Genomic DNA, 22,888 nt, shown 5'->3' on the forward strand with positions numbered 1-22,888 from the left:
CTTTTTAAATTGAGATGTTATTAATGTACTTCACTCTTTTTTTTTTTTTTTTTTTTTTTTTAGAGAGACAGGGTCTTGCTCTGTTGCTCAGGCTGGAGTGCAGTGGTGCCACCATAGCTCACTGCAGCCTCAAACTCCTGAGCTCAAATGATCCTCCCACCTCAGCCTCTGAGGTAGCTGGGCCTACAGATGCACGCCATCATCTGCATGTGCATCAGCTAATTTAAAATTTTTTTTATAGAGATGGAGTCTTGCTATGTTGCCCAGGCTGGTCTGAAACTCCTGGCCTCAAGCAGTCCTCCCACCTCGATCTCTCAAAGCTCTGGGATTACAGGTGTGAGCCATTGCACCTGACCAGAATTTACCTTTTTAAAGAGCACGATTCAGTGGCTTCTAGAATATTCATGAGGTGTACAGCCATCAACACGGTCTAATTTTAGAATATTTTCATCACCCCAAAAAGAAACTACGTAACTGTTAGCAGTCTTCCCCATTTTCCCTGTCCTGGAAACTGCTCATTTATTTTTTATATGTATAAATTTGCCTGTGGTGGACATTGCATATAAATGGAATCATATCGTATATGGCCCTTTGCATCTGGCTTCTTTCATTTAGCATAATGTTGTCAGGGGCATCCATATTGTAGTATGTGTCAGTACTTCATTTTTTTTATGGCCAAATAACATTCCATTGTATGGATATACTGTCTTTGCTTATTTTATTCATTATTTGTTGGACGTTGGGTCATTTCTTCTTTTTGATTATTATGAATAATGCTGCTGTGAACAATCATGTATAAATTTTTGTGTGGACGTATGTTTTTTATTCTTTTGGTCATATACCCAGGAGCGGTCATATAATAACTCTGTGTTTAATCATTTAATGAACTGCCAGAGTGTTTTCCAAAGCAGCTGTACTGTTTTACATTCCCATCAGCAATGTATGAAGGTTCCAATTTCTCCACATCCTCACCAACACTTGTTATTGTCCAGATTTTTTATTATAGCCCTCTTAGTGGGTGTGATGTGATATCTCATTATGGTTTTAATTTTATTTATTTATATTTTTAGAGACAGGAGTCTTGCTATGTCGTCCAGGCTGGACTCCAACTCCTGGGTTTGAGCGATCCTTCTGTCTCAGCTTCCCAAGTAGCTGGGCTAGCACATACCAGTATGCCAGCTGGTATCTCATTATGGTTTGATTTGCATTTCTCTGATGATTAATGTTGTTGAGCATCTTTTCATGTGCTTATTGGCCATCCATTGGTAAATCTTCTTTGGAAAAATGTCTATTCAGATTCTTTGCCCATTTTAACATTGGGTTGTCTTTTTTACTGCTAAGCTGTAGGAGTATTTTAAAAAATATAATTTAGATACTAGACCATTATCAGATATATGACTTGCAAATATTTTCTCCTTTTCTGTGGATTGTCTTCTAACTCTCTTGATAGTGTTCTTTGAAACATGAAAATTTTAATTTTGATGAAGTTCAATGTATCTGTTTTTTCTTTTGGTTGCTTTTGCTTTAGGTTCTGTATCTAAGAAACTATTGCCTAATCCAAAGTCATAAAAATTTATACTTATGTTTCTTCTAACAGTTTTATAGTTTTAGCTCTTATATTTAGGTCTTTGACTCACTTTGAGTTAACTTCTATATTTGATGTGAGGTACAGTCTAAATTTATTTCTTTGCATGTGGATATCCAGTTTTCCCAGTACCGTTTATTGAAAAGACCACTCTTTCCCTCATTGAATTGTCTTGGTACCTTTGCCAATTGACCATAGGTAAGTGGGTTTATTTCTGGAATCTCAATTCTACTTCATTGATCTTTATGTCTATTCTTATACTGGTATGACCCAGTCTTTTTTTCTTGCCCTGTCTTACAGTGCTGAATGATCTAGTCTTGATGACTGCAGCTTTGTAGTAAGTTTTGAAATCAGGAAGTGTGAATCTTCCAACTTTGTTTCTATTTTTAAGATTGTTTTGCCTGTTCTGGGTCCCTTTCATTTCTATATACATTTTAAGATCAGATTGTCAATTTCTGCAAAAAAGACCACTGACATTTTGATAAGGATTGTAATGAACTTGTGGATCAGTTTGGGGAGCACTGCTGTCTTAACAATATAAGTCTTCCAATCCATGAACGTTTGGCGTGCACTAACTTGAACTCTATTATCTGACAAGAAAGCTAGTCCAGATATCTAAAATTGATGAGACACACCAAGTTAATTGCCAAATGTTTATTTCATTTTTGAGCTGTATGGATAAGGTATAGTTTTATTTTGTCAAAGTAGGGGAAGAGAACAAATGGAAAGACATATAAATTGGTAGAGCCTATCAGTAATCAGAGAAAGATCTCATTAGAAAAAAGTTACACTTTGTATTATATACTTTTCAAAGATATGTTCCCATGTAAGAAATCTTGCCAGACATGGTGGCTCATGCCTGTAATCCCAGCACTTTGGGAGGCAGAGGTGGGTGGATTCCATGAGATCAGGCATTCAAGACCAGCCTGGGCAACATGAAGAAACCCTGTCTCTATAGAAAATACAAAAATTAGCCAGGCGTGGTGGTGCATGACTGTGGTCCCAGCTACTCGGGAGGCTGAGGTGGGAGGATTACTTGAGCCCAGGAGGTTGAGGCTGTAGTGAGCTGAGATTGTGCCACTGCACTCTAGTGTGGGTGACAGAGTGAGACCCCTCAAAGAAAAGAAAGAAAAAGAAGAAAGAAAGAAAGAAAGAGAGAGAGAGACGAAGGAAGGAAGGAAGGGAGAAATCTTAATATAACACATAATAATCTAAGCATCTCTTAATTTGTTTTATGGAACAAAAAAATTATAGGGTTTTTTTTGTTATATAAAGTCTCTTAAAATTTTTTGAATAGCAGAGATAACCTTATTGCATGTATAAATCCACTGCTTCTTGACTTAAGAAAATTGAAATCCTCCACTCACCCCACAAATTCTGGTATTTTTACAACAGGGTCAGCAAACCCTGGGACAAACTGTACTAATTGCTTCTGTGTTTTGTTTTATTGACAAATTTCAATTCTGGCTTCTCTTACTTAAATGTCAAGCAGTTTGATATTGCATTGTAACAATAACGTTACCATAGAGTGTTTAAATAAATAACATATAGCACTTGTTGCTAGTGGTGACATTAATAATTACAGGAATAGAATGAGAACAGATTGTTGTATAGTAATGACCTCTAGAATAGACTGAGTTCCTTGGCAATGTTAAGAATTTGTAATGTTAGTGGTCATGGTGTTGCAATCCATTATCTCACTGAGAATTGATGACTTCAGCTGTAGTTACTAGCTCTAATATTTAATGTAGCTGCCTTGAGTGACTTGAATGCTTAAAAAAAATCGTCTAAGGCATTATGTCAAGAGTTACCCAAGGAAACCTAGGATCTTTCTGTATATATTTTAGGGAATCAAGTATATTTTACTTTCTTGTATAGTTCCTCTGTTTCCTCTCTATAAATGTTAGTAACATTTGCACACTGGACATGAATATTTGTCTATTTGTCAGTCTATTTATCCACCTATTACTATCCATCTATATCTTAACCATGTTCAACAAAATCTCTTTCCTTCAACCCTCCCCTCCCTTCCCTCCCTCCCTTCCTTCTTCCTTCTTCCCTCCCTTCCTTTCTTCTATTAATTCTTTTATTTATTAATTCCATAATGTTTACTAACTAGCTACTAAGTTCCAGGCACTGTTCCCAGGCACTAGGAACAAGCAATAAACAAAGAGGCCAGGTCCCTACTGTCTTGGAGCTTAGCTTCTGGTGAGGAAACAAAGAAAATAAAGAGCTTGTTTTAGATGGTGTTAAGTGCTCTAAGACAACAAAGCAGGGTGATGTGATAGACTGTGGGGCGGGGCTATTTTAGGTAGGAAGATCAGAAGGCTTCTCTGAGGAGGTGGCAAGTGAGCTGAGATCTGAACGATGAGAAGGAACCAGGCTTTAGGAGATACAGGGGCAGAGCCTTACAGAAAGAGGAAACAGCAAGTGCAAAATATTTGAAGCAGTTTAAAATAATAGTCAGTACAACAAAAAGATAAAAGTAGGAATGAGGGGAAATGAAAGAGAACAGGAGAAAGTTGTGATGCAGATATGCAAACTGTAGTTTGACAAAGTTAGGAAACTTGAGTTGCAAATTTGGGTGCTACCTTCCTGGAAGTCAAGGTGAAAGGGAAATGTGATCAATCTCATGGTCTGCTTTCTTTATAAAGAAAAGTCATGTCAGTTTCTCTAGGGAAAAAATATTCTTTTCTGGCACTCAGGATTGAAATATATTTCTTGCATTGACCCTCCTATACAGGGCATATAGGTGATTACATTAGTGTGGTAGGCCCCTCCTCCCAACTCCAAAGAGTTGGAAATACTACATGGAATTCAAAGGCAGGAATACAATTCATTTCAGAAAATACCATGACTAGGAATGGAAAGCTGTCAGAACTCTTTTGGTCTCGTTTTTCTGTATATCTTTTTCAGCCTTCCTGTTCTTTTCCCATTTTCCCTGCAGCCTGGCTTTCTACATTTCTTTTGGCCACATGGTGGGAAAGTATGTCTGTTGAAGGCTTCTGATTTTCTATTTTAAAGATGTTCTATGTTTCCACATTAGCTTCCTAGAAAAAGATTGAAATCTCTCCGTCCTAATTCCAAATTCCTGGGAGAGGGATATGATTGCCTTATCTTGAGTCAGGTCCCTACTATTGGAGCAATCAACTGCAGTCAGGTGGCCTGGTTACCTTGTCTGAGGATCCAGGGCTAGTTTCCAGAAAAAGACATCTGGTTATACTGCTGTTTTTAAAATGCAACTTGCATTGAAGGTCAAGAAACCATTAGTGGGTAGAAACTAGCCTTAAAAAGAGATTAAAAGTATCAGGGTGCATAGCATGTGATGCAGGTAATGTTTTATAAAACTTGTTTCAGTTACTAAATATATGAGTACCTGTGTATTGAATGATAATGTAAAACATTTATTTTGATGGATTGTGCTCAAAAAAGTTTGAAAAGCTCTGGGCTGGACAAGCTGGTAGGATTCTGCTGCAAAGACGTAATAAACAACATTCTTAAAGTAATCCCTCTAGTAAATGCAGAGGTATCATGAATTTTTTTAAACAGCATCTCTTAATATAAGCGAATGGCATAGTCCTAACATGACTTGGTGCAGGCAATGTTGCCAACGGTGAAGACAAAATGGTACAAACATAGTTTTTTGATGGTCTGGTTTAATCCAGGGCAAAACGTAGTCCAGCAGTTGTTTTTGTTTTTAGAGTCAGGGCTGGCTATGTCGCCCAGGCTGGAACCTGTGAATATGTTACCTTATATGCAAAGGGCACTTTACAGATGTGATTAAGGACCTTAAGATCCTAGGAGATCTTTTTTAATCTCCTAGAGCCTAGTACCTAGTAGGACGTCATTATATGGTAGGTTTCTTGCAGCCCTTTGGTGGCCAGGTAGTTTTTAATTTTGTAGAGATGGGGGCCTCCCAGTGTTACCCAGGCTGGTCTTGAACTTCTGGGTTCTAGCAATCCTCCTGCCTTGGCCTCTCAAAGTGCTGAGATTATCGGTGTGAGCCACTGCGCCCGGCCTAGTCCAGTGGTTTGAAGTTTGAAGTTACCAGTCACCCATGATGACCATTTTGAGTTTTTTGATGAAAAGGACTGGATGAATTAATTGCCAAATGTAGCCTCCCCCCAAGCAATACAATGAATCCACCTGTCCTATCAAGTTACTGGCTACCAATCAGTCTAATTTTAGAGAACATCTGCCTCAAATAATTAGGCTAGTATTAGGAGAGTTGAATTTCTTCCCCACACTGCTAGGGAGTAGGACCCAGGACCACAAAAGCCATTCCTAGTTCAGCAGTAAATACATTAGCATACAGCTGGACCCTCTGTTGCATGGGGCAGGCATTCAGATGGTTTTCATAGGTTTGTAGCTAAAACATATCCCTGAGAATCGTCATTTGATCTGTCAAGAGTCTTCTCAGCCCCTGCGTGGGGACAAACACCCTCCCCCCAGCATTTTCCCGTTTTCTTTAGGCCAGCTCCCCACCCACTGCAGTTCAAGGCTTGCAGCCCTAGCTCCAACTAGCTGGGGGTTGAAGGGCTTGACTCCGAGTGAGAATCAATCACCTCAGTACCGTGATATTCCTGCTACAAAGCTTTATTTTACGTAACATGTGGCTGCTCCTCCGTGCCCCAGACGGGGTTTTAGGTCCTTCTCTACGGGGAGCTGCCCTTGGGCGCGCCTGGGTCTGCACCCGGGGCACGTGGGCGCCGTTGTGCAGCCGGCACCTCCGGGCCAACCCCGCGGCTTGGAGAAGGGGCTTTGCACCCTCCGCCGCTCTTTGTCCCTGCGCGGCCCCCGTCCAGCGCCCTGCGGCTGCTCTGCGGGCTGTAAAGTTTCTCCCGGTGCAGAATTCCGGGCTCAGCGACAGCCTGCGCCGAGTGTGAGCACCTGTCGGAGACCCGCCCGTCCGCCGGCCGCGGTGAGTGGTCCCTGGAGTCACTGGCTCAGGGCGGGCCCGCGGGATGGGGCGGCTGGCCCGGGGCGCAGCCGGCCCAGGCCGTTGCTATGGCAACGCGGTGGAAAAAACGGGCCTCTGGGTATCTCGCTGCCGGTCGGCTGGCGACCCCCCAGCGGAGGGACCGGGCCGAGCCCGCGGACCCCTCCGAGTGTCTCCTGGGGCCCAGCCGTTGGGACCCCATTTCCCCCGGGTCCGGTATTTGGGGTGGTCTCAGTCTGCCCCGGTTCATCTCCGCCGTCTCACCTCCACCCCATCTTGGGACGTGAAACTTTTTGAAAGTTTAAAGCGAACTTACTGTAGGGTAAGTGTGTGGGAAACATCCTTAGAAGTTCTGAAGTTGTGTTTCTTTTTTTTAATCTGCTAGAGCCTGGTACCTAGTGGGACCTCATTATATGGTAGGTTTCCTGTTGCCCTTAAGATAGTCTCTTGCACCTAGAGGATGCACATAGGAGGTGATAGGATGACATAAAGCAGCCCCGTACTGGCTCTGTGGACAGGTAATTTAAGCACTCTCCCTCAGCTTCCTAAATGTAGATTATAATTTCTCACAAGGTCGTGGGTTTCAGTGAACCTATATGTGAAGCTGTTTTGTGAACAGTACACGTAAAAAGCACTTGAGCGTTAGTTGTAAGGGATATTTGCATGCTAAAAATGGTCTAGTGCTCCCTGTCCCATATCACCAGCTAAGGAGGACCTTCTTTTTTGTCTGATCACCAAATTACTCCAATATCCAACCAGAAAATAGGATGGTCCTGCCTTGGAAGAGGGCTCTGTGAATGGAAAGGAACATCAAGTTTTGAACCCAAACTCTTTCCTTGTTCTCCAGGCCCAGGCCTTTAGACTGTGATGGATATGCAGATATATCGCACATTTAAATTTTTAGCTCGTGTAAATCTCTGTTGCTCTCTCTATGGGTCATACCAACCTCTATCTAGTTTGCAAATCAGAAATCTTGGCCTCATCCTTGACACCTCGCACTTTCTTCCTTTCATATGCAAACAATCATCAAGTTCTATTCATTTTATCTTCAAACCAAATCTCAAATCCATTTGAGTATCTCTGTCTCTGCTACTATCACCCTAGACCAATCTACCATGATCTGTTGTCCAGTAGTAGCCTCTTAACTAATCTAAAGGTATTTATCCTTTCCTTTCAATATTCCCATCCATTCTTTGCCCTGCAGCAGTAGTGTTTTAACAACTAAAATTTGATTATGCTACCCCCCGCCCACCTCCTCTAGCTCAAAATCCATCGTGGCTTCTCATTATTCTTAGAATAAAGACAAAACTCTTAATGTGGCCTAAAAGTTGGGTGACCGTGTACATGACCATCCAGACCAAGATACTTTTGAGAGTTCGAGGCTGCAGTGAACTTGCCACTGCATTCCAGCCTGGGCAATGGAGTGAGACCCTGTCTCAAAAAAAACAAAAACAAAAACAAAAACAAAAACAAAAAACCTGACCAACATGGTGAAACCCTGTGTCTACTAAAAAATACAAAAATTAGTCTGGGCACGATGGGTCACACCGGTAATCCCAGCACTTTGGGAGGCCAAGGCGGGCAGATCACAAGGTCAGGAGTTAGAGACCAGCCTGACCAACATGGTGAAACCCTGTCTCTACTAAAAAAAAAAAAAATACAAAAATTAGCTGGATGTGGAGGCGTGGGCCTGTAATCCCAGCTTCTCAGGAGGCTGAGGCAGGAGAATTGCTTGAACCCGGGAGGCAGAGGTTGCAGTGAGCCGAGATCACACCACTGCACTCCAGCCTGGGCGACAGAGCAAGACTTCATCTCAAAAAAAAAAAAGAATGTTACTATTTATACCAGGACAAAAGGTCTAACCTGGCTCTCTGTCAGGCAAACTGAGGCAAATGGTTATTCTACATTGGCTTATTTTCAGACTTTGGTGCCATTTTCCCTCCTACTACAGGGCTGTTGCATATGATAGTCTCCCTGCCAGATGTGCTCTTCCCTCTTCTCTTCTTAACATAGGTTCTTCTGACACCAGTGATTTCTCCTTAGTAGCACTTAATCACAATTGCAATTTAAAATTTGTCTGTGTAAATACTTGAATGATAAACATTTTCCTATGTCATTAAACAGTCTCTGAAAAGATCACATGGTGGTTAGGAGCACAGGCAGACGGCTTAGATCTGAATCCCAGCTCTGTCACAATTCCTTATCTGAAAACTTATGATGCTAGTTGTGTTTTAAAATTTAGAATTTTCACTTTATAGAAAGATGACATGGTGTAGACACTGTATCATGTCTAGTGGGGTCTGGGGCAGCGCTTTGTAATCAAACATATTAACTTTTCTTCAGTAAAATGAATTCGCTCTAAGTAGGATAGAGACAGTACATTGTTTCATTGTCAGTTTAGGTCAGGTTTTCCAAATGAGTTTGCCATAAGTTTATGAAAACACTTGACTCTTGTTGGAGGCCTAGGTGGGAGGATCGCTTGAGGCTAAGAGTTTGAGACCAGCTTGGGCAGCATAATAAGACCAATCTCTAAAAAATTTTAAAAAAATTATCCAGGTGTGGTGGTGTACAGATGGTCCCAGCTACTCAGAAGGCTGAGGTGGGAGGATCTCTTGAGCCCCAGAACAAACCCCAGGCTGCAGTGAGCTGTGATTGCACCACTGCAGTCCAGTCTGGGTGGCAGAGTGAGACCCTGTCTCTGAAAAAAGGGGGGGGGAAAAAAAAAGAAAACACTTGATTTTCTAAGATTTTTGGGTTTTAGAATTTCAGATGAGGATATGTGATTCTGCTTTAGTGTAGCCTTGAGCCAGTCATTTAACTCCTCTGGCCTCAGATTCCTCAACTGTAAAATGGAGATAATACTAGCACCTGCCTATGTCACAGGCTCCACGTCATGCTGTTTTGAGAAGTAAACGAGTTAGTGCATGTTAACTGTGTAGAACAGGGAATGGTCCTTCATCAGTACTATAAAAGGGTCAGTTCTCATATCATTTTTATTAGCTCTGTAATAACCCACACTATGGATGAAACATAATTTATTTGCAATTTACTTATTGTTGAATATTTAGACCTCAGGTACAAAATGTAGTAATGGATGTCTTTACACTTAAATCTTTTTGCTGCATTTTTGATTACCTAAGATCAGTTCCTAGGCTGGGCATGGGGACCCATGCATGTAAAATCAGCACTTTTGGAGTCTGAGGTGGGAGGATCACTTGAGGCCAGGAGTTTGAGACCAGTCTGGGCAACATAGCAAGATCCTGTCTCTAAAAAATAAAAGATAAAAAAATTAGCCAGGTGTGGTGGCATGTACCTGTAGCCAGTCCCTAATGCTCAGGAGGCTGAGGTGGGAGGATCTCTTTGACCCAGGAGTTTGAGGCTGCAGTGAACTTGCCACTGCATTCCAGCCTGGGCAATGGAGTAAGACCCTGTCTCAAAAACAAACAAACAAACAAACAAACAAAAAAACAGTTCCCAAAAATGAAATTATAGGGAGGTCAAAGGGCAGGAACATTGTGAATGCTCTCAAAACATCGAAACATTGCCATACTGTTTTTCAGAAAGATTATGCCAGTTTACATTGCCACCATCAGTTTTATGACACCCATATTAGCATTATTATTTTAAAAACTTTGCTAATTTCACAGATAAAAATGACATCTCCTTATTTTAACTCACATCTGTCATAATTAATATGTTTTAAGTGAAATCTTATTATTAGCTATTAGTAAAAGCTTTTTGATGGTTTTTGTATTGGAATCTTAGTTTTTCTTACCAATTGTTTGTTTGATTTTTATCTTCCCCAGCCCAGGCAGGAGCCAGTATGCTGGGCTTTGGCTGGAATTAGTTGAATAAGTTATCCCTGGAGCCTGGGACGAGTTGTTACTTGCCTGCAGGCTACAGGGCAAGGTAGAAAACTGTTTCAGAGGCTGTTTCTTGGGGGAAAATCTGGAATGAAGACTGGGCTGATTGCTTGTTTATCTGAACTTTGAGTCAAACAGGGCTTGGAAGAAAGAGAGGATCCATGTAGGAGGCAAAGACCAAGACAGACAAGGAAAGGCAGAGTAATTTTCTTTTTCTTTTTTTTTTAAATTTTATTATTATTATACTTTAAGTTTTAGGGTACATGTGCACAACGTGCAGGTTTGTTACATATGTATACGTGTGCCATGTTGGTGTGCTGCACCCGTTAACTCGTCATTTAGCATTAGGTATATCTCCTAATGCTATTCCTTCCCCCTCCCCCCACCCCACAACAGTCCCCAGTGTGTGATGTTCCCCTTCCTGTGTCCATGTGTTCTCATTGTTCAATTCCCACCTATGAGTGAGAACATGCGGCGTTTGGTTTTTTGTCCTTGCGATAGTTCGCTGAGAATGATGGTTTCCAGTTTCATCCATGTCCCTACAAAGGTAATTTTCAAAGCTGGAGGAGAGAAGCCGCAACCTCTTTTTTTGCAGAGACATTGCAGTTTCCTGTATGGAGGATGAGGGAATGCTGGGGGCACTGTCTTGGCCATACACTGAACCATGTGAACTCTTGTTATAGTGAGGGTATTAACCCTTTGTCATTTGGGGCATCTTCCCCACAACTGCCCTTTCATTTATGATGGCTTATGATTTATAGAAATTAAAACAATTTTATGTTGTCTGCCTGTTAATCTTTTCCTTTATGATCCATTGCTTTTATGCTTAGAAAGTCCTTCCCATGAAGAGACCAGCTACCTATCTGCATTTTCTTTAAAAATGTTATTTCGTAATGTCAGCAAATCAAGAGGTAAAGAAAATAAGTACAAGAAAGCTGAGTAGTGTGATGTCCAATAAAAAACCTAAAAGAGGATGATACAAAGGTGGGTACTCGTGTCTTCTTCATGTGTCCTTGAATCAAGGAGCAGAAAAGAGCTTATACTGCTGTAAGGGAGATTTAGGAAGGCTGTTTCTGACAGCTGTTTGAACTGGTGGCTGTTTCAACCATTGACTTATCTGTCACACATTGTAGAAGCTTATCCTTAGAGACTTACAGAAGAAGTATCCTTCTGAAAGAGAAGATGTGTTCTCTGGAGCTATTTTCTACTTTTATTCATCTGATGATACTATGTAGTACTTCAAACACCTATAGTTGTTAAATACTGAGAAATAACTTCCCTGTTTTTAAAAAGAGGCTTACAAAATGGAAAATGCAATATAAAATTAATTGCTGACTTTTTTGGCATTGTTAAACTGGTATGCCTTAAGATGCGATTCAGAAAGAATTTCCTTTCCTGCTGAACTCCAGTATATATGAGTGAGGCTAATTGTGTTTTGTTTGGATTTATCTTAGAGCTCTAGAATGTGAAGAATGGACATCTTATTTTTAAGCTTTAATATATATTTTCTTAGTTTATTAACTAAAATAAATTGTAGAGTGCATAAGAAATTACTAACCTCACAAATCCCACAGTTTTATTGACTTGAAGTTGTTTTATTTAAAAAAATTTACAAGGTGAGCGGCAGTAATTTTAATAATTAGAATGTCCTTTCTACATATAATGGACTAATTATCTTTCTTAACCATTGACTTCTCAGTTAAGTTCAATAAGGATGTGGTATTACATTAGAAATAAATTAGGAAAAAACAATTTTCTATTGATAAAGATAAGTTCACTTAGGAATACTATTATTGATCCTTATTTTTGATAAAGTTATTTAGTAAACAATATTGACTATTGTAAACATTCATTCAATAAATATTTATGGGGTGCTGATCATATGCCAGACACAGTTCTAGAATATTGTATTATATGTTTACTTTTATAGTGTATGTGTAAAAAGTTTGCTTGTGATTCAGTATTCTTAACATGAGCTGATGATTATTTGGAAAAACTGGCCATTTGGACTCACACATATTAATTCAGAGACTCATAAAAAAGCCTGAAGTAAAATGTTCATGCAGTCTCCAAGGTTGAGATGTTGGTTATTGAAAGTTCTACTCTGTTACTTTGTCATTATCATGGTGGAATGCTTGTCTACCACAGAGCTCACTGGGAGAAAATCCATTTACCATTTACCAAAGGCAGTGCATCTGAGGCTCAGGTTCTTAGACTTGAATTCTTTCAAGTTTGTTTGCTGCTAGCAAATCTAACATCGAGGCTCTTATATCTGCTCTAAGGAGCTCAGCTTCCAAACAGCTGAAATATTGGGAAGAAAGCAAATATTTATCCTTGGATATTTTTCATGGAAATCCAATTAATTTTCCTCTCAATATTCTTTATTTTGGTTTTCAGTTTATGGCAATAAAATTCAATATTTTTTATATTTGTTATTATAAAAGTAAACACCAATATCCAGCAGTGATTTTCAAGTTAACTTCTTTATTGCTTTTCTGTCATATCTCTTTGATGGTACATATAATATGTAAACTTGGCTCCTTTTTATAGTTGCACCTCACTTTTTTTATTGAGATATAATTTACATACCATAAAATTCACACTTTTAAAGTGCACACTAGTTAAATAGTAGTGACACTAGCAATCATAACTACTATTTAATTCCAGAACATTTTTATCACCCTCAAGAAGAATCCTCACATCCAATAGCAGTCATGCCTTGTTCTCCCTTTCCCTGACCCCCTGGCAAACATCAGTCTTTCTCTCTCTGTAGATTTGCCTGTTATGGAAATTTTATATAAATGGAATTATACAATATGTGGCCTTTGCATCTGACTTCTTTCACTTAGCATGATGTTTTCAAAGTTCATTTCTGTTGTAGTATGTATCAGTACTTTATTCCTTTTTATGACCAAATAGAATTCCATTGTATGGTACCTTTCATGTATCCATTCATCAGTTGATGACCATTTGGGTTATTTTCATTTTTTTTGGTATTTTGAATAATACTGCTATGAATATTCATGTACAAGTTTTTGTGTGAACATATATTATCAGTTCTCCTGGATTCTCTAGGAGTGGAGTTGGTGATCATATGGTAACTCTGTGTTTAACTTTTTGAGGAACTGTCGAACTGTTTTCCAAAGTGGCTACCATTTTGCATTCCCAACAGCAATGTGTGAGGGTTCTCATTTCTCCATAGTTTCACTAGAACTTGTTACTGTCTTTTTGAGTATAGCCATCCTAGTATTTGTGAAGTGGTATCTCATTATGGTTTTGATTTACATTTTCCTGATAACTAATGATGTTAGGATCTTTTCATGTGTTAATATGAAGATATGCAATTTGTATATCTTCTTTGGAGAAATACCTATTCAAATATTTTGTCTGTTTTTAATTTGGGTTGTCTTTTTCTTGTTCAGTTGTAAGAGTTCTTTATGTAGTCCGGATATTAGACTCTTCTCAGATATTTGATTTGCAAATATTTTCTTCCATTTTATACATTGTCTTTTTACCTCCTTGGTAGTGTTCCTTGAAGCACAAAAATTTTTAATTTTATGAAGTCCAATATATTTTTTCTTTGGTTTATGTGCCATATCTAAAATACACTGTTGCCTAATACAAGGTCATAAAGATTTACCCCTATGTTTTCTTCTAAAAGTTCTGTAATTTTAGCTCTTATATTTAGATTCTGGATCCATTTCGAGTTAATTTTTGTTTATGATTTGAAGTAGATGTCCAGATTCATTATTTTATGTGTAGCTATTCAGTTATCCTAACTGTTTGTTGTACACTTCATTTCACTTGTTAAAGTCAACTAGTCAGGCATGTTTTGGGGAGACCAAATTTGGCTGATTCTTTGTCACCCCAGTTATATGCCACCATCCTACACAGAGGACATTCCAGGCAAAGAAACATTCCATATTGCTAACAGGACTTTGGCTCCAAATTTCCATCTAGGGATATAATTTGGTGAATCAGTGCTATGGATTGAATGTTTGTGTTCCCTCAGAATTCATATGTTGAGGTCTAAATCCCCAGTGTGATGGTATTTTAGGGCATTTGAAAGGTAATTAGGTCATGAGGGTAGAGCCCTCATGAATGGTACTGGTGACCTTATAAGGGAATGGAAAGATGAGACTGCTCTCTGTTCTCCACCATGAGAGGACAGAGTAGGAAGATGGCCGTCTGCAAACTAGGAAGAGTACCCCCACCAAGCATCAGATTTGCTGGTGTCCTGGTCTTGGACTTCTCAGCCTCCAGAACTGTGAGAAATAAATGTTTGTTGTTTAAGCCACCCAGTCTCTGGTATTCTGTTAGAGCAGCCTGAACTAAGATAATTGGCCTATTGAGGATGTAAGTGTCAAGGCTGCTTCCCTGTCTAATCTCACTTAAGGCCTCTAAGTAGACCCATATGGGTGCCCCTTTGCCATCTTTTTTTCAGGATGGTAACCTGATTCCCACTTGACCCCTTAGGGAAAGGGAAAAGCAAAGGAAGGATTGCCCTCTCCCAAGAAGAGGCCTTAAGATTTTCCTTACAGCCTCATGGGAGAAACAGGAAGGGCCATGTGAACCTTTCTACAAAGAAAAGATGATCTTCAAGGGAAGAACTTTTTATCTTTTTTTTTTACCTTCCGTTGAAAACTCCTTCCTCTGGAATTGTGATCCACTTGAGCTGTGGCTTGTTCAGAACTCCTTTTCTTGGAGTGGAATGATAGGGAGGTGTGCCTTGTGTTCTTCCCAGAGGTTCAAGCGTGCAGTGTGGAAAAGCTTAGGATTGGTGAGCTCAGGCTCACCTGGGTTCAAATTTTGGTCCTGCATTTCTAGCTTTGGTTCCTTTTTCTATAAAATGGGGCTTATAATTACAATTTCCCAGAATTCTGAAAAGCAAATGTCATAGGTAAAGTGCCTAACAAATATGTAGCCCTTCAATAAACACTGGTTTCCCATCCCATTGAAAAATGTTTTCAAATTTTCTAATAAATTTGTATAAATACAATTAAAAAAACTCCATAGAGTCTTAGAGTTGGGAGGGATCTTCATACTTGATGTCATAAATAATACTTTGCTGAATCTGTTATAGCTCTTTTCATGTTTGTTCACTTAATATTGTTTTTGTTGATCACCTACCGTGCATCAGACACCATTCTGTCTGTCACAAATTACTGAGGGAGAGATGCCAGATACACATGACACAGGCTGGCATGCGGTTGCCACTGCACTCATCCTCACTTCCCTCATTTGAGTCATTCACTTACTAAATTATGAGCCAGATGCTATGCTAGGTTTTTGGGATACAAAGATAAAAAGATATACTTCATGTCAAGTTCATAATCCATTGTGGAGGGAAACAAGCCAAGGATTTTTTTTTTTTTTTTTTTTTTTTTTTTTTTTAGACAGAATCTTGCTCTGTCACCCAGGCTGGAGTGCAGTGGTGTGATCTCGGCTCACTGCAACCTCCACCTCCCAGATTCAAGTGATTCTGCTGCCTCAGCCTCCCGAGTACTGCCTCAGCCTCCCGAGTAACTGGGATTACAGGTGCTCACCACCATGCCCAGCTAATTTTTGTAGCTTTAGTAGAGATGGGTTTCACGATGTTGGCCAGGCTGGTCTCAAACTCCTGACCTCAAGTGATCCACCCATCTCGGCCTCCCAAAGTGCTGGGATTACAGGTGTGAGCCACTGTGCCCAGCCCAAGCCAAGAAATTATAATCCCCTGAGGCAGGTGCTATAACAGACATTGGTTGGTGTGAAGGGAGATGGAGGAGAGCACTTCTGTGCCTGCTTGGGGGAAGTCAGGGAGGGATGAGCAAAAGGGAAGAGGAAGCTGAGGCAGAAGGAGCAGCAGACTCAAAGGCCTAGAGGTGGAAAAGCATGTAAGTCTTAGAGGAAGTTGATTTCTAGAAGAATAATGGCAGACAATGACTGGATAGGCTAGCATGCCATTTTACAAAGAGCCTGTTATGCCAGGTTGGGATTTGAAGTCAGGTTTTTTTTTTTTTTTCTGAGACAGGGTCTGGCTCTGTTGCCCAGGCTAGAGTGGAGTGGCACGATCTTGGCTCACTGTAGCCTTTGCCACCTGGGCTCAAGCCATCCTCCCATCTCAGCCTCCTGAGTAGCTGGGAGCACAGGCATGCACTGCCACGCCTGGCTAAATTTTTTGTTTTTTGAGGTGGAGTTTTGCTCTTGTTGCCCAGGCTGGAGTGCAATGGCACAGTCTTGGCTCACTGCAAACTCCACCTCCCGGGTTCAAGCGATTCTCATGTCTCAGCCTCCCAAGTAGCTGGGATAATAGGTGTGTGCCACCACACCTGGCTAATTTTGTATTTTTAGTAGAGACAAGGTTTTACCATGTTGGTCAGGCTGGTCTCGAACTCCTGACCTCAAGTGATCTGCCCGCCTTGGCCTCCCAAAGTGCTGGGATTACAGGTGTGAGACACCGCACCTGGTGCTAATTTTTAATTTTTGTATTTTTTGTAGAGACAGGGTTTTTGCCATGTTGCTGAGGCTGGTCTTGAACTCCTGGGCTCGAGCAATCTGCCTGCCTCAGCCTCCCAAAGTGCTTGGATTACAGGCGTGAGCCACCAAGCCCTGCTTGAGGTCCATTTTGTTGGATAAGACAGAAACACTATTTGTACTTAATTAACATCTGTCTTGGACTTGCTCTTCTTCTCTGGCTAGCTTAAAAAAATCATTTTTGGCTGGGCGCGATGGCTCACGCCTGTAATCCCAACACTTTGGGAGGCTGAGGTGGGTGGATCACCTGAAGTCAGGAGTTCGAGACCAGCCTGGCCAACATGGGGAAACTGTATCTCTACTAAAAATACAAAAATTAGCCGGGTGTGGTAGTGGGCGCCTGTAGTCCCAGCTACTCAGGAGGCTGAGGCAGGAGAATTGCTTGAACCTGGGAGGCAGAGGTTGCAGTGAGCCGAGATTGCGCCACTGCACTCCAGCCTGGGTGACAGAGTAAGACTCTGTCTCAAAAAGAAAAGAAAAAAAAAAAAAAAGACTGGGCGCAGTGGCTCATGCCTGTAATCCCAGCATTTTGGGAGGCCAGAGGTCAGGAGTTTGAGACCAGCCTGGCCAACATGGTGAAACCTCATCCCTACTAAAAATACAAAAATTGGCAGAGCCTGGTGGTGCATGCCTGTAATCCCAGCTCCTTGGGAGGCTGAGGCAGGAGAATCGCTTGAACCCTGGAGGTGGGGGTTGCAGTCAGCTGAGATCGCACCACTGCACTCCAGCCTGGGCGACAGTGATACTCCATCTCAAAAAAAAAAAAAAAAAAAAAAATCATTTTCTTTGTCTTTTGTCTGTAGCATTTTCTCTAAAAATCTGCTATTTTGGGCTTTTGCCTTCCTCATTGTCTTCATATAGCATCCTGCCTAGATTAACTGCCTGTTTACCTTAGGGCTATGACCTTTCACTTCATGGAGAGCTCCCTCTGTGGCTGTATGCTTTGTCTGAAAGGGTCTATCTCCTGTTTGCCCTGGCACTTGGTAACAGGAAAGACCTTTCCTATTGGATGGCTGAGACCTAGTAGAGAGAGAGCTGTTGGAGAAGGGCCAGGTATAAGGGGGAAGGTGCCTAAACCAGAGGTTTATCCTCTGGTGCTGCTGATGTTGGCATTATCATAGTCTTGCTCTGATCATCGCCCATAGTCTCTCACTGATTGGCCTTGCTCCAAGGCTGTGTCTCTCAGGCCTCTCTTGCCCTGCCTTATTTGTGGTATTAGTAACTGAGAGTTGAGGAGTGGCCCAGCAGCTCAGGAGTTCTAGTCTTGTTGAGCAGCCATCCTTAATGTATCCAGTTACAGTATTCATTCTCTCAAGACACAGCCCAAGCTGGCACTTCAGACATGAAGGAATATGTATGAAGTTCCAGAGGTCACTTATGTAGGACTTTGTTCTGGAATCCTCCCTACATTATGAATCATTGAAGGACCCAGCCTTGAAAGAAGATTGGTTAGAGATGGGAAGGGAGGGTATGATAGCTATTTGCAAGTATTTGAAGAGTTGTTCAAGTACAGCAAAGTCCCAGATTTTGGTCTTAGGTTCTGGCCCTACCATTTACTAGCTTTGTTTTCTTTTTTTTTTTTCATCTAAATTCCTTTCAGCCTAAAATCATTCTGCGATTCAATAAATGTAACAGGCAGTGACTGTACCGATTAGATGTGGATCCTTGAGGCAGATTGAGTGGCAGCATTTTAGCTTTTTGAGCTCAGCCACCAGTGAATTGAAATTGTAATAGCTGTATTCATTATACTCAGAATTGAATGTTATTAATAAGCCATTCCTTAGTCCCATATTATCTCTGTTTTACAGACTGATTTTTTTCAGTAGGATTTCCTTAATTGTCTCAAACATTTCATTCCTAGAATACTTAAAATGTCTGATTGCTATAATCTCCAGAGAAACTAAACAGTCTTAATTACATCTAGTGTTTTTTTATTTTATTTGATTCTTTAGATGAGATTAAGAGTAACTTATTTCAGAGGATATGATTATTCTCTATATAACTATGCTTATTGTAAATTTAGAAAGTTTTGGTCATATTACACCCACATTATCATTATTTCAGATAATTTAGGCTGTGGACTAGCATATAGGGGGGTTAACTTCTTTCAGAATGAATAACTTGATGACACTATTTTTTACCACCCTCCCCGCATCTTTCTTGTCATTGTCTTTGATAGCATTGATTTATATTTTCTGTTCATCTAGTCATTTCCATAGTACATGTCAAGACTTGCTCCCTATGAAGCAGAGGGTTATTTGAGTTTGATCCTTTCCTACATATCTGCTTTCTCATGAGTAATGTTATCAATAATTTGTGGAATTTTACTTTTAGTACTAGATGCCATTTTTTTTTAGTAGAAATATTGGCAAATTGGATTTCACCCAGAAGGTGAAGGGACTGGGATAGTGAAGACCTTTAAATGATGTGAAGGACAGGTGAGGGTGTTGGGTTGTAGAAAAGACAACCTCTAGGAGGTATGACCAAGGGGACACATGATCATTTTCTTCATATCTGAAAGGCAGAAACCTGTTAAAGAAGGACTAGGCATATCTGTAAGAATGACATAATTACGTATGACCTGTAAGAAGTTTTATAAGGAGATAATTTTGGCTCATTATGAGGAAAAACATTCTGGTGGTGTCCAATGAAATAAGCTTCTTGAGGAAATTAAGGAACGGGTTCCCTGTCATTGGAAAACTTTAACAATGTCCGTGTCAGCATCCATCAGATCTTCTATGAAAGAAATTTCATGCTGTGCCAGATGTCCTCAGATATCCTTTGTAATGTGTAGATTCTGTGGCTGCTTCACTACTGATGCTATGTTGTGGCCACTTCTCCACTGTAGGGTTTGCTTTGGTGGCTTATATCATTGGTTTTATGTTTCTGAACATACCATAGCCCAGAAGGTTGTGATATGGATGAAAATTTTAAAAGATAATTAAGAGGATATATACCATGTACATATATACTTATGTGCATACATATTAGATATGATTAGGCTTTGTGTCCCCACCCAAATCTCATCTTGAATTGTAATTCCCATAATCCCCATAATCCCCACGTGTCAAGGGAGAGACCAGGTGGAGGTGATTGAATCATGGTGACAGTTTCCCTGATGCTGTTCTCGTGATACTGAGTGAATTCTCAGGAGATCTGATGGTTTTATAAGCGGCTCTTCCCCTCTTCCTGCCGCCTTGTGAAGAAAGTGCCTGCTTCCCCTTTGCCTTCTGCCATGATTGTAAGTTTCCTGAGGCCTTCCAAGCCATGCTGAACTGTGAGTCAATTAAACCCCTTTCCTTTATAAATTACCCAGTCTTGGGCAGTTCTTTATAGCCTTAGGAAAACAGATTAATAGAACACCTATTTGTTCTGTATAATTGAAAATTACACTTTTTAGTTTTGTCCTTAGTTCCTGTTGTTAAAAAATATCAAGCTATATGCTGTAGAGATCTCTGAGTATCATAAGAAAATGTTTTTTTGTTTATCAAATTGATTTTTTAAAAAAATACAGCTCTGTTAAGTCTTCAAAATAGAGCCAACAAAGAGCTTTTGTGGAAGTAGGAATTAAAATTGGTGATTTTATTGTGAGAGTATTTGAGAAAGACCTATAAATAAAATACTATGGACATTCAATTAGTGTCTTAGATATTTAAGAATAGGAAGTGGGAGCACTATAGTCATTTTGGAAAATTGTGTTTTCAGACTCACTTACTAATTGGATTGTTGAGTGCTGTATTAGTGGTTTCAAATGGCATTACAATTCATTGCAGTTCTGACCTGGGGTAATAGATGTAGAGGTAAAATGAAATCCATCTTCCTGAAGAAGTACTGGTTATATGAAATGATTAAATCTGATTTTAAAATAAAGCATTAAGTGCAAACCGCTAAGAGTTCAAAAAATACAGGTTCCATGAAAGAAGATTTAGTGCATTTAGCTTTTGCTCATTGTGGATGAAATGCCTTTAAACTGATGCAAGTTATCATGCCAGTAAATTAATCACATAGGGGAAGTTACATATCTTCTCTTTGAAATGGACCCATCCTTCATGGACAGAGAGTTCTCTTTCAGGACAGACTTTCTTCTAAGTCTAAGAGGGAGTCTTCTAAGCATTTGGTGTCTTTTCCTAAGTCTTTTCTGGGATGAGTCTTAGCTCAGTGCAGGTTCTTTGATTTGGTATTGTGAAACCGCGAAAGTCATCATGCTGGAAGAATTCCCTGGTGACTCTCTTACTCAGGCTGGAGTGCAGTGGTGGGATCATGGCTTACTGTAGCCTCGACCTTCCAGACTCAGGTGATCCTCCTGCTTCAGCCTCCTGAGTAGCTAGGACCGCAGGCATGCACCACCATGCCTGGCTATTTTTTTTGTATATGTGGGGGTCTCACTATGTTTCCCAGGCTGATAAGTTATCTCATATGCAGAAATATACATTTCCAAGCATATATACAGAAATATTATGAGATGTGAATAGGAAAATTGTACAACACTGTGTAATATCGGTTGCAGAAAGGTTTCTAAGAAAATGGGCTGAGTTAAGGCTTTCTGTGTGAGGGGGATTGGGTTAAGGTTTGGCTCAAGGTGAGGAATGTGAGTTGATGAGGAGGAAGGAAAAGGCATCCCAGGAGGAATTTAGAGGGAGGGATGAATGAAGAGGCAGATACCTTTGCTTGGCTGAGAAGTCTGAGCTTCCAAGTGGAGGGAAATGTCAGGGATAATAGGCTGAGGGGGGGATAGGGTAGATGGTGGTGATTATAATGTCTTTTTTTTACCAGACCAACTTGCTTCCAGATTGCTTACAGCTGGAGAGACAATACCATCATGAAGACGGCAGATAACCCATGATGAAGTGCTAAGTTGTTTGCTATGGTAGTAGCTGGAATTCAGAGGGGAGAGACTTATGGCTACCAGATCCAAGATAGGTTCTGTGAACAAGGTTTTCTTTTTTTACAATTTACAATTTTTAATTTCTGTGGGTACATGGTAGGTATACATATTTATAGGATACATGAGATACTTTGATACAGGCAAGCAATGCATAGTAATCACATCATGGAAAATGGGGTATCTGTGCCCTTAAGCATTTATCCTTTGTGTTACAAATAATCCATTTATACTCTTTAAGTTATTTAAAAATGTACAATTAAATTATTTTGACTATAGTCATCCTGTTGTGCTATCAGATACTAGGTCATATTCATTCGTTCTGTTTCTTCGTACCCATTAACCATCCCCCCCTCCCCCTTTCCCCCTCCCTCCATTCTCCTTCCCAGCCTCTAGTAACCATCCTTTCTAAAACCATCTAAAAATCAATTTAATTGTTTTGATTTTTAGATCCCACGAATAGTGAGAACATTTGATGTTTTTCTTTCTGTGCCTGGCTCATTTCCTTTAACATAATGACCTCCAGTTCCATCCATGTTGTTGCAAATGACTGGATCTCATTCTTTTTTATGGCTGAATAGTACTCCATTGTGTATATGTACCACATTTTCTTTATCCATTCATCTATTGATGGACACTTAGGTTGCCCCTAAATGTTGGCTATTGTGAATAGTACTGCAGCAAACATGGGATTGCAAATATTTCTTCCATATACTGATTTCCTTTCTTTTGTGTATATACCCCGCAGTGAGATTGCTGGATCATATGGTAGCTCTATTTTCAGTTTTTTGAGGAACCTCCAAACTGTTCTCCATAGTGGTTGTGCTAATTTACATCCCAACAACAGTGTGTGAAGGTTCCCTTTTCTCCACATCTCCTCTAGCATTTGTTATTGCCTGTCTTTTGGATAAAAGCCATTTAAACTGGGATGAGATGATGTCTCATTGTAGTTTGATTTACATTTCTCTGATGATCAGTGATGTTTAAAACCTTTTTATATACCCGTTTGCCATTTGTATGTCTTCTTTTGAGAAGTGTCTATTCAAATCTTTTGCCCATTTAAAAAATCAGATTATTAGATGTAAACGGGGTTTTAGGTTGTA

General features: G+C 40.1%; 1 protein-coding gene across 20 annotated transcripts in view; it reads left to right on the top strand.

The window, feature by feature from the left end:
* Window positions 1-6,329: 6,329 nt before the first annotated feature.
* The window catches only part of STK33 (serine/threonine kinase 33), a 225,311-nt gene continuing 208,752 nt past the window's right edge, over window positions 6,330-22,888 (top strand). For 3 of the 20 annotated variants that reach the window (XM_054438448.2, XM_054438444.2, XM_054438433.2), the window contains exon 1: window positions 6,636-6,846. The gene's annotated coding sequence lies outside the window, so the exon portion shown is untranslated. Of the gene's footprint in view, window positions 6,507-6,589; window positions 6,847-10,525; window positions 10,589-11,217; window positions 11,372-21,676; window positions 21,838-22,888 lie in introns of those variants that run through there. The other 17 variants (XM_054438435.2, XM_054438449.1, XM_054438437.2 and 14 more) reach the window with 17 other exon arrangements.

Source organism: Pongo pygmaeus, chromosome 9 (genome assembly GCF_028885625.2).
Source record: "Pongo pygmaeus isolate AG05252 chromosome 9, NHGRI_mPonPyg2-v2.0_pri, whole genome shotgun sequence".
NCBI lineage: Eukaryota > Metazoa > Chordata > Mammalia > Primates > Hominidae > Pongo > Pongo pygmaeus.